This window comes from Vigna unguiculata, chromosome 3 (genome assembly GCF_004118075.2).
Source record: "Vigna unguiculata cultivar IT97K-499-35 chromosome 3, ASM411807v1, whole genome shotgun sequence".
Lineage (NCBI taxonomy): Eukaryota > Viridiplantae > Streptophyta > Magnoliopsida > Fabales > Fabaceae > Vigna > Vigna unguiculata.
This window is the reverse complement of record NC_040281.1, coordinates 32,329,393-32,342,987: the sequence shown is the minus strand read 5'-3', so window position 1 is coordinate 32,342,987 and position 13,595 is coordinate 32,329,393.

Genomic DNA, 13,595 nt, shown 5'->3' with positions numbered 1-13,595 from the left:
TAAGCGGCCTGGGTCGAACACCCTTTAATCCTGGTTCATTCGTTTAAGTTCCCCACCCTTACCCCAAGTAAGCGGCCTGGGTCGAACACCCTTTAATCTTGGTTCATTTGTTTAAGTTCCCCACCCTTACCCCAAGTAAGCGGCCTGGGTCGAACACCCTTTAATCCTGGTTCATTCGTTTAAGTTCAAATAAAATAGTCAGAGTCGAACACCCTCAATAATAAAACTAATTCGCCAAACATCACATACATCAAAACACCCCCTCATAATTATACCATACCGCTAACGCAACACTATCATACAAGTTATCGGCACCTAATAACAAACATAGCATACACAAGGCATTCATCATATTAAGGGCAAAGTAAAATAGTGTACGGATTATTACAAACAGAATTCAAGTTTCAAATTATAAAAAAATGAAGTTCCTACATCCCCTTGTTCTCATCACCCCCCACGGCAGCTCCCGCATCCTTCTCCTCCTCTGCCGCCTTCTCCTCCTCCTCCTCAGCATCCCCCTCATCCTCCCTCACCAACTTCCCACCAACTACGTCCTTATCTACGTCAAATCTTGAATCCAAGACATCCACATCCGGATGGAAGAAGGCCGCCTGCCGCAACCCCTTCTCGAAACCATTAATATGCTCTTGGATGATGCTATTCTTCAAATCGTCAAGTTCCCCAACAGCCCCATCATACTTATCCTTCAAATCCTCATAGTCTTCTTCCAACTCCCCTATACGCTTTTTTAGCTTTTCCTCAGAGTCCAAGCAACACACCTTCCATGTTGCCAGCCTTTTCCTCTCCGCTTCCCAGCCTTCTTTCTCCTTTTCTAAAGTCGCCTTCTCCTCCTCAAGCTTATCCACCTTACCCTGCAACTCCCCCACCTCCTTTACTTCCCTTCTGTAAAGAGACCCTACACGCCGACTCAGGACTAAGGCCTTACTTCCAAACTCTACCATTGTTCTCACAATATGATCCACCTCCATGTTATCAATAGAGTTAACAACGGTATCCGGAAGGTCGATCGAGATATCCTTCCTAACGGATATCTCCGGCAACTCGATCAACCCGGCCTCAGGCAACTTCTCTCCACTAGCCGACCCCGCCCCGCTAGCCGTCCCAAGAAGAGCTGCCCTTATCTTCTTCACGTCTTTGCCCTTCCCGGGTCGAGGCGGAAGCTCAGCTTTCCTTTTCGTCCCGCCGTGTACATGCACCTCCACAACCAATTCCTGCAGGTTGGGAACGTCAACTTTGCGGCCATTTCCTTCCTCAGTGATTGAAAGAGCGCCAGATTCTTCTTGCCAGATTGCGCCATATGCCATGCAATAACATATCACGACTCGGATCAAAACAACTTAGCATTATTAACACAGCTTAAGTAATAAACAGATACCTTCAATATCTATTATCGGATGCACCGAATTATAAACCCTAACTAGGCCCTTAGTGGGCAACTTATCCACAAATTTCAACAACATCCCCACCACCTCCTTGTCACCAGCCGACAACTCCTCCACTCCCATGTCTTTATATCGAGAAGGATTGTTGGTCCAGCTAAAGGGAAACTTGGTACTCCCATCCGCATTCAAAAAATGAGATTTACCCCCTTCCTTAACGACGACTTTAAAGTACCCGTCTTTGAAATGCTTGAAAGACTGGGAGAAAGCATCCAGTCTGCTGATGCTGGGGCGACTGATTAAAGAAAGCCAAGTAGCCGGCCTTCGGGGCCTGGTGTCATAAAAATACAAGAAAGCATAGGGAGTAGGCTCCAAATATAAGGACTCGCACAAAATGCGGAAGGCCTGCAAGTAGGCCCAGCTATTAGGATGTAGCTGGGTAGGTGCCACATTCAACGCCCGCAGCACACCCATAGTGAAATCGTCTAAGGGCAGTCGCACATGAAGCTGAGAAAAGTGGCACATATACATGTAGAAGAATTTTTCGGTAGCCCCCTCCTGCCCATGGCATACCCGGTCGATGGCACTCACCCTCTCCAACGAAACAATGTCTCCATTGACACCCCTGGACATAACGGGTGTGCAGTTTAGCCAAGAGTTCAACAGACGAGACCACCTGAATAAAGATGATTGATCACGAACATCAGCAGCAACCCACCCATAGCCGCCTTTGGCCGGCCAGTTACTCTCCTCCAACTCTTCGGGAGGATCCTCTCGAACCTCCCTCACTACCTCCATCGGCATCCCGCTCGTAACAACTCCAGAACTCGTACCCTCTCCGCCAAGTCGACCATCCTTACTTCTATCTGACTCAGTACTTTCACTACTACTAGACGAAGACACGCTACCACTACTGGACATACCTGATTTCATTTTTTTTACGAGAAGATGTCGGTCGAAATTGAGGACTAGTCGGACACTTTTACACGCACAAGGTCTTTAAATTCAGAATTCACAAATGAAACAAGTAACCCCTCATCTGTTTGCAAACAAGTATTTATAGCCCACAATCCCAAACGACGAACCTCTTCCCGCCAAAACCAAAACCATACCACAGACCAATCGACACCATCATTGCAAAAGATATGACACTTCAAAACGACGGCGCTAAAACTTTTTCGATTTGACCAACTGACACCCTTTCACCTACCTTCTGACGGTTACAAATTCTAAGCCTTAACACTGTTCATGATGAAGGATTATCTTGTTCCTTTTTAAGATTATTGAATATGGTGTGAGTTGATTAAGAAAACCAAGGAAATCCCCACTGGACATTAAGATAGCAAGCTATCTAGATGTGAAGGTTCCTTTCCAAGGTTCTAGAGAGGAGGAGAATGGATTGATGGGGAGTAAGAAATCAAAAGGAAAAAAATATAATAGAAACAATATAAACCAAGAAGAGTAAAGAACATAAAATGGAAAGCAAGGGAAATGGGAGGAATGGAGGATTCACGCCACTACAAGGCTAGGCTAGAAGAAGCCATGGCAACCTTGAAGATGAGTGGTGTATGCCGCCACTTGCCAAGGCAAGATAAGGCTTGAAAGAACTCCACTCCCTAAGGAGGAATGCTCTCACAAAAGGTTGAAACACAAAGTGTATAATTTCTCCAAAATGTTCAACCCTTGTACAAGTGTTAGAGGTCCCCTTAAATAGACAAGTCTAGGGGCCCCTTAGCAAAACAACTAAGTTAAAGGATTACAAAAGAAACCTAGCATGTTCTAGAAAGTAGGTCATCCTAGGGTGCACATGGGTGAATTTTCGTCCAAGCCATCTAGGTGGCAAGTCTTCATGGCCAAGGCTCCCAAAGGAAGGTTCTAGAACATTCTAGAAGACTTGGTGTCCAAGGCATGTGGGCCTCCCCTTTCTAGATGCTTCTAGAAAGTCTTATTCCTTCTCTCTCTTCCTTAGGACGCCAAGTGTCTCCTATGTGGTCCTCCTCCTTTCTTATTCCTACAAAAGCAAATTAAGGAATTTATTAGCATGTTGGTTTAAGGTTAAGTTAATCTTTTGAGTCAACAAGTCAACCCAAAGTCAAGGTCAACAAGTCAACTCAAAAATAGTCAACCAAGCCAACTTAAAGGAATTTTAAAGTAAAGAAAATAAAAGCAAAGGAAGGGATCAAGGAACTCCCTTTCTTCTAAGCATGTGCCATGGGCCATCATCCTTGGTAGGGATCAATCCTTTATCATTCTCCCCTTGTTGGAGAGAATTTGACCTCAAATTCTTGAAGTCTTTGTTGATGGAGCTTGACTTGAGTTGATGAGAACTTTCTTCATCTTTAATGATTTGATCCCTATTCTTGGAGGTGCCCTCTTTCTTTTTAATGCCACTCTCCTTTTCTTGCTTGTGTTTTTGTTCATCTCTCTTTGTTTGGGAAGAGAATGAAGAGTGGTGTTGCACCTCTTGCTTTGAAAAACTCTTTTTGTAGGCAAGTAATTCCTTGGGGAAAGCTTGCCCCTTTTCTTTTTCTTTTTCATCTTTTATTTTATTTTTGTCCTCATTTTCTTGTGGAGGTGGGAGAGGTAGGATTGTGAACTTCTTTCCTAGGGAGGAAAAAACATAAGTGTTTGCATGGCCATCATAAACAACTTTTCTATCAAATTGCCATGGCCTACCTAGCAAAATATGGTTGGCTTCCATAGGCACAATGTCACATAATACCTCATCCTTAAAGTTGCCAATTGAAAAGTTAATGAGGACTTGTTTAGTTACTTTTATTTCTTCTTCCTTAAGCCATGATAGGTTGTAGGGTTTGACATGAGGAATGGTTTTCAAGCCAAACTTGTCCACCACCCTTGGGCTAGCCATATTTACACAACTTCCACTATCTATGATGAAGTGACATATCTTGTCATTGATAAGGCACCCTCCATGAAAAAGGTTTTGTCTTTGAGAAGGATCAAGTTCTTTGGGAACTTGCCCTAGTTGGCGCCTTACCATTAACAATCCACTTTCAAAGGGTTTAGTCCTTTCAATTGAAGAAGAAGTATGGGAAGAAGTATTTTGGGGGGAAGGGGAAGAAAAATGTTCACTCTCATCATCACTCTTCTTTAAGATCATTGTCCTCTTCATTGGGCAATTCAAAGCAATGTGTTTATACCCCAAACATTTAAAACATTTAATGGAACTTGATCTTTGAGAAGTGGAATGGTGAATGTGACCACTTGGTAACTTATTTTTACTTGATGGTACTTGGTGAGACTTAGAAGGAAATTTATCATGTTTCTCTTTAGCTTTTCCCTTCCATGAGTGACTATAGTAGTGGTTGGGTGAGTAACTCTTCCTTGCCTTATTCTTTCTTTTCAAATGAGTTTCAATCCTAAGAGCAAGTGTGAAAACATTTTGAAGAGTGGAGTACTCATACAACTCTACTTGGTCTTGTATGTCTCTCCTAAGACCATTCACAAACCTTTTCATTTTTTCTTTGTTAGTTTCTCTTATTCCAACCCTAAACATTTGAGACTCTAATTCTTTAAAGTACTCACTCACACACATAGGACCTTGGTGAAGCCTTTGGAGCTTCAAAAGAAGTTCCTTCCTATAGGAGGGAGGAACAAATCTAGCGCGCATAAGAGTTTTAATGTCCATCCAAGAAGCCGCGGGTGGCCCTTGGTCATAATTTTTACAAACTTTATGCCACCAAGTTTTGGCATACTCAAAAAATCCTAACACTACTAGATCAACTTGTGTTTGATCCTTTACATGATTTTCATTGAAAATTTGATCAACTTTAGCTTCCCAATCAAGGAAGATTTTGGGATCACTTCCTCCATAGAACTTAGGAATCTTTGGAGTTTGCTTCTCTTGTGATGGGTTGCGCCTAAAATGCCCTCTTTTCCTAGCCCCTCTTTCTTGCTCTTTAGCTTCAAGCCTTTGAATGTGCTCTTGGATTCTTAGGTCACTTTGCTCCTTGTCTTTTCTCAATTGTTCAAAGGCCTCCTTCCTAGACAACTCCAAATCCCGAAGCAATCTCATCAATGTATTGTTTTTGTTTGGTGTAGGTGCATTTGATGAACTTGCCATGATTTCTACAACAAAAACACTCAAATCCGAGACAAAATAAATGAATTAGGGGTTAGACAACATGAAAACCGAGACCAATTCCAACCCAAAATGTGACCCGAGTGTTTACATCACTCTCCCAAAGTAACAAGGCAAGGCTACACTCAAAGCTCCTCCAAGGAGTGAAATGCTTTCAAAGTTTTTGGAAACCTTTTCAAGACAAGTTCAAGTGGCTTGGCCACTACACTCAAAAGAAAGCAAAGGAAGAAAACTACTAAGACAAAACAAAGAACCTAAAGACAAGCAATAAAAGTACTTAAAGCCAAGAAAGCTAAACTCTAAGGAAAGGATATCAAGGTGACAAAACTTTAAATCAAAACAAGCAAGAAAAGCACATGAAAAGACTCTATTGGAAAAATACTTGAACTATGCATCACCAAGTCTCAAATTGTGCATACACCAAGAAAGATCATAACCAAGTTTTAAGCATGAAACTAATTAGCCAATATCACCCAACACCCAAATATGAAAACTAGTACCATAACACTTAGTGGAAACACAATTTTGGTTCATCAAAGAGCCATCTTGCTCTTAGTAAGATTGTAAAAGTGTACCAAAATTTTTCTTCTTTCAAAAACTAGTTTCACAAAATGATGAGAAAGGTGTTTTGGGTGGCTCGGACACTTAGTTCCCAAATTTTAGGCCAAAATCAAGTCCAAGGAGCATACATCAAACAAGACATAAGGTGAATGCAATATTCAAATACTTAGAATAACAAGAATAAGAAAACATCAAGCTAACATATGACATATGACTCAAGCAAAAGTTAGGCACATTTAAAGACTCAAACATGTAGCTATCATGCATTTAAACTTTTGGAAATGAAGGTCAATGATTAAGCACACAAAGACATTTTATCCAACAACATTTAGGAGTAAGAAGAGTAACAAAAACAGTAGCCAAAACTGCCTAACATAACCTGAAAAACGTTGATTCGCGGTGATCTCGGCAGCTCTGACCTTTGCTCACTATTTCAATCATAACTCTCTCCACAGAACTCCAAATACATTGGTTCTTTTTTTTGTTAAAAACTAGACTAACAGAGCTTTCTTTGGACATCAAGAACGTAAATTTTGGACCACTGAGCAGGTGCAGTTTAATCTTTTAAAATCGTGAACAGTTTCTGCCAGCATTGTTTTTATGTGGACCATTCAAAGATAGCTACACAAGACAAGGTTAGAACATGAAAACACCATATTCAATGACAACCAAAGCTCTGATACCAAATGATGAAGGATTATCTTGTTCCTTTTTAAGATTATTGAATATGGTGTGAGTTGATTAAGAAAACCAAGGAAATCCCCACTGGACATTAAGATAGCAAGCTATCTAGATGTGAAGGTTCCTTTCCAAGGTTCTAGAGAGGAGGAGAATGGATTGATGGGGAGTAAGAAATCAAAAGGAAAAAAATATAATAGAAACAATATAAACCAAGAAGAGTAAAGAACATAAAATGAAAAGCAAGGGAAATGGGAGGAATGGAGGATTCACGCCACTACAAGGCTAGGCTAGAAGAAGCCATGGCAACCTTGAAGATGAGTGGTGTATGCCGCCACTTGCCAAGGCAAGATAAGGCTTGAAAGAACTCCACTCCCTAAGGAGGAATGCTCTCACAAAAGGTTGAAACACAAAGTGTATAATTTCTCCAAAATGTTCAACCCTTGTACAAGTGTTAGAGGTCCCCTTAAATAGACAAGTCTAGGGGCCCCTTAGCAAAACAACTAAGTTAAAGGATTACAAAAGAAACCTAGCATGTTCTAGAAAGTAGGTCATCCTAGGGTGCACATGGGTGAATTTTCATCCAAGCCATCTAGGTGGCAAGTCTTCATGGCCAAGGCTCCCAAAGGAAGGTTCTAGAACATTCTAGAAGACTTGGTGTCCAAGGCATGTGGGCCTCCCCTTTCTAGATGCTTCTAGAAAGTCTTATTCCTTCTCTCTCTTCCTTAGGACGCCAAGTGTCTCCTATGTGGTCCTCCTCCTTTCTTATTCCTACAAAAGCAAATTAAGGAATTTATTAGCATGTTGGTTTAAGGTTAAGTTAATCTTTTGAGTCAACAAGTCAACCCAAAGTCAAGGTCAACAAGTCAACTCAAAAATAGTCAACCAAGCCAACTTAAAGGAATTTTAAAGTAAAGAAAATAAAAGCAAAGGAAGGGATCAAGGAACTCCCTTTCTTCTAAGCATGTGCCATGGGCCATCATCCTTGGTAGGGATCAATCCTTTATCAGTTCACCACACTTAAAGGCTGGGGGACTGGTGTATCACACCTAGCCGGTTCTGCTAGCTTATCAACACATATCATCCTTGACCGACAACTCATATCGGACAAGGCTGGGGGACTGGTGTACCATACCTAGCCAAACTCGACCAAGTAAACAGCGTGCATATCGAGACCGCCAAGTACCCAGGCTAGGCCGAGTTAGCACTTCATATCACCAACATAAGCCATATAGGCATGTAGTCGGTCTAAACCGACTACTCGAGCATATCTGGTAAGATTAAAGCCCAGGCCGACTACTCCAATAAACTTAAGCGAAAATCGAAGCCCCCGCATTCAATAGGTCTCAAGGGCCTGGGTTGGGGCCCATGCCCACTCATGGCCCAAACTAGAGCCCAGGTCGAGACCCAACCCATGAAATGGTCAAACGTCATTAATGTTCTATAAATACACGTGGACCCCATCATTTAAAGGTACGCATTCATTAATCACTGATTTGACTCTCTGAGAGCTTTGACTTACTTGAGCTTCGGAGATTCTTCTGCAGGTAACCCCTCCTGGGTTCAAGTTGACATGTATCGACTGGGAAGAGGCCAACTGAAGAGATAGCGAACTACATGGTAAGGTGCGCTTGTGCCTAACCTATCTTATTTGTTCTTCTGCAGGAACAATTTCTATTATTTTTTAATATTTTTATTTATTGTATATTTCCCTTTCACATAAAAATGTTTAATACTCTCAATTTAAGTATTTAATAGCACAAACCTTTCGTTTACTAGGTAATATAAAAAAAATCCTTTACTTATTATTATTATTATTAGTTTTTATTTCATTTGAAGAATTCTTTTGTTTCACTAAAACAATTTTTGTTATTTCTCAACCACTATGTTGATATTTGAAAAGTTTTCTTAAATCTCTAAGATATTTTTCAACTTATCATACCTATACATTTCTTTTCCTTTGTGTTATTTCTTTCAATAGTCTCTCAAATTGTTAGTAAACATTTGTTAAATTTTAATATTATTATTTCTTGTTTATTTTCATTATGTAGAATACTATTTCGATATATTTTATCTATTTATTTTTTATTTTTTAACTCATTATCAATCATACTGTAATTTTTTCAGTATAATTGTATAAATAACTTTTATTTACTACAATATAAAAATTTAATGTAATTGTCATAAATATTTTTTTATCACCATCTAACATAATTGAAGTTCAAAAGATACAAGATCTATGTTAAAATTTTATTATTATAATTATTATTTGTTCTTTGTATCATTTTGATCAAGTAATGTATTATAACTTTTATTAGTGTATAAAAAAGAGATTCATTAGAATTTAAAAGATTGAAGTAAAAAATTATTTAAAATATATTTTAATATGAATATTTGTTTTCCTTTTATTTTCTTTAAAAAATATTTTTAAATTTTATCAACTAGGTTTCATTAATGTTTGCAAATTTAATAAATGTGTTGGTTCTCATGAAAATTTATTTGGTATTATAATTTAAAATGTAAACAATTATAGTTTATTTTAAACTTTTATTATGATTATTATTTGTTCTTTGTATTATTTTTATCAATGATGTATTATAACTTTTATTAATATATAAAAAAATTTCGTTACAATTTAAAAGATTGAAGTAAACAAATATTTAAAATATATTTTAATTTGAATATTTGTTTTTCTTTTATATTTTTTAAAAAATATTTTTAAATTTTATCAACTAGGTTTCATTAATGTTTGTAAATTTAATAAATGTGTTGGTTCTCATGAAATTTTATTTGATATTATAATGTAAAATGTAAACAATTATAATTTATTTTAAACTTTGATTATGATTATTATTTGTTCTTTGTATCATGTTGATCAAATGTTGTATTATAACTTTTATTAGTGTATAAAAAATAGATTTATTAGAATTTAAAAGATTGAAGTAAACAAACATTTAAAATATATTTTACTTTGAATATTTGTTTTTCTTTTATATTTTTTAAAAAATATTTTTAAATGTTATCAACTATGTTTAACTAATATTTGCAAATTTAATCATTGTTTTGGTTCTCATGAAATTTTATTTGGTATTATAATCTAAAATGTAAATAATTATAATTTATTTTTAAGTATTTGATATCGAAGAAACAACCATCCTTCTAATATTGAATATTTATTAATATTATGTTTCCTTTATCATAATTTTGTATTATTTTATAAAGATTAATTAAAATTAATATTGAAGTAGTAAGAAAATGGGTATGGGTATGGGTACGAGATTATACCCGTTACCCGGTGGGGATGGCGATGGGACAAAAGTTTGATACCCGTTGGGTTTGGGAATGGGGATAGGGATGAATTTTTTTACAGGGATGGGTATGGGATAGCGAAACCTGTGCCCGCCCCGCTGGACATTAAGATAGCAAGCTATCTAAATGTGAAGGTTCCTTTCACAAAGCTCAAGAGAAGAAGATGATGGATTGATTCAAAACAAAAAGGAAATGGAAAGCACATAAACCATAGAAAAACAAGAATAATTAAAGGAAGAAGAAAACATAAAATGGAAAGGAAAGAAATGGTAAAAAATGTGAGAAGTTCGCCACTACAAGGCTAGGCTAGAAGCCATGGCAACCTTGAAGATGAGTGGATGTGTGCCGCCACTTGCTATGCAAGATAAGGCTTAAAAGTATTCACTCCCAAGGGAGGAAACTCTCATAAATGGTTGAGACACAAGAGTGTTTTTACTTCAAAATGTTCAACCCTTTTACATGTCTAGGAGCACCCCTTATATAGAAGAGTTTAGGGGCCTCTAAGCAAATAAAAAATACCTAAGGATGTCTCTATAAAAACCTAACCCTAGCTTCTAGAAACTAGGTCAAATAAGGTTACAAAAATGAGAGACAAAAGACCTAACTATGGTGTGTGCAAGGCTAATTTCGTTCTAGCACAAAAGAAGACAAAGAATGTGTCTCATATGTCTCCAAAAAGTGGCCACAGTGTGCTAAAAACAAAAGAGACCAAAGGTACATAGGTACACTTGCTTCATGCCTTTTACTTTATGCTTTATGCCTTTGTTTTACTCTCTCCTCCACATCATTTATGCTCCCCAATCACCATGCCCCACCTAGAATTGTTTTCTTACTCTTAATTAACCTACAAAGCAAATAAACATAGATTAGCATGTTGGCTTAAGTCAAGTCAACTATAGTCAACAAGTCAAATCTAGTCAAAGGTCAACAAGTCAACTAAAGTTGAGTCAACTAAGGCAACTTTGGGAATCAAAAATAACAAACACAAATGAAAGGGATGAAGGATTGTGCATCGAAGTACAGTTTTGCACTTATGATAACTATGCTTTGCACTTAATTTGGGACTTGGTCTCTTGCAAAAAATTAACAACAATGTAGAAAACTTGTCATAAGATGTATTCCTTCTCAATTCGTGTTAGCTTTAAGGGAGTCCATAATTTACTGACCCCACCAAAGGGGATAGTTATCATCCAACCCAACAACTGTTAAACATTTTGTTCAAATCATATGATGGAAGTTAGCATAAAGGGACACTTTAGTTCGCAGTTAAATCCAGAATCACTTCTGACACCACAAACTACTGAAATGGGTTCACCTTTAATTAAACCACCTCATCCACCAAAACAACAACATAAATTCACTAAACTTAAGGCTAATAACTTGTACGTGAGTCTATGAAATGAAGATTGTGCAATAAAGTTCAGCTTTGCACTTATAATAACTATGCTTTGCACTTAATCTGGGACATGGGCATTTGCAAAATAGTAACAATGTAGGAAACTTATCATAAGATGTATTCCTTCTCAATTCGTGTCAGCCTTAAGGGAGTCCATTATTTACTGACACCACCAAAGGGGATAGTTATCATCCAACCCAATAATTATTAAACATTTTGTTCAAATCATATGATGCAGGTTAGCATAGGGGACACTTTAGTTCGCAGTTAAATCCATAATCACTTCTGACACCACAACCTACTAAAATGGGTTAACCTTTAATTAAACCACCTCATCCACCAAAACAACAGCATAAATTCACTAAACTTAAGGCCAATAACTTCTACGTGGGTCTATGAAATGAAGATTGTGCAATGAAGTACAGCTTTGCACTTATGATAACTATGTTTTGCATTTAATTTGGGACTTGGTCACTTGCAAAAAATTAACAACAATGTCGAAAACTTATCATAATAGTTATTCCTTCTCAATCCGTGTCAGTCTTAAAGGAGTCAATAATTTAGTCACCCCACCAAAGGGGATAGTTATCATCCAACCCAACAACTATTAAACATTTTCTTCAAATCATATGACGCAAGTTAGCAGAAGGGGACACTTTAGTTCGCAGTTATATCCAGAATCACTTCTGACACCACAAACTACTGAAATGGGTTCACCTTTAATTAACCCACCTCATCCACCAAAATAACAGCATAAATTCACTAAACTTAAGGCCAATAACTTATACGTGGCTCTATGAAATGAAGATTGTGCAATGAAGTACAACTTTGCACTTATGATAACTATGCATTGCACTTAATTTAGGACTTGGTCATTTGCGAAAATTAACAACAATGTCGAAAACTTATTGTACCACACCTAGCCAATCCAATCAAATAATAATAATAAACGATCACCATATCTATACGCAAAATAATTCAAGTAGCCGGCCTAGGCTGACCTAAGCCTACTACACCACTAGGTTCTCTAACGTGATCCTGGTCAAGAAAGCCAATGACAAGTAGTGAATATGTGTTGATTATACCGATCTCAACAAAGCCTGTCCTAGAGATGCCTACCCATTACCCAATATTGACCGACTTGTCGACGACGACGCCGATAACAAGGTCCTTAGTTTTCTTGACGCATACTCTGGTTACAACCAAATCCTCATGGCCACATCCGACATGAACAAAACCGCTTTCATCACAGACGATGCCAATTACTTCTACAAAGTCATGTCATTTGTTCTTAAAAATGCAGGAGCAACCTACCAACGACTGATGGATAAAGTCTTCAACCACTTAATGGTCAACTGTGTTGAAGTATACGTTGACGACATGGTCGTCAAATCCCCCAGCCATCACCAGCACGCTCAGGACTTATCGGCAGTCTTCTCTGCATTAAGGCAATACAACCTCCGCCTCAACCCCGATAAATGTGCTTTCGGTGTCAACCGCGGCAAGTTCCTTGGATTCATGCTGACCCAGCGCAGCATAGAGGCTAACCTTAAAACTGCAACGCGATCATTGAGATGTGAAGCCCAACCAGCATCAAAGAAGTATAGCGCCTCATATGCCGCCTCACGTCCATTTCCCGCTTCCTTCACAAACTAGCCGAACAAACCCAACCCATCATACAACTGCTCAAAAAATCCGCCAAGTTCACGAGGAATGATGATTGTGAACAAATATTCCAAAAGCTAAAAACCACCCTCACATCACCACCTATCCTCCATAAATTAGATACTCATCAACCCCTACTGGTCTATATCACCGCTACAGATCACACCGTCAGCACCGCGCTGGTTCAAGATGTAGGCGGCACGCAGCATCCTGTTTACTTTGTTAGCAAAACCCTACAAGACCCCAAAACAAGATACCAGATGGTGGAAAAGTTAGCCCTATCCCTGGTACACGCAGCCCGCCGCCTACGTCCATACTTCCAAAATCATAACATCATCGTCAAAACCGACTACCAAATTCAGAAGATATTGCAGAAACCAGACCTGGCGGGACGAATGTCGTCCTGGGCCGTTGAGTCATCCAAATTCAACATCTGTTACGAACCTCACGGTCCCATCAAAGCTCAATGCCTCCTAGACTTTAT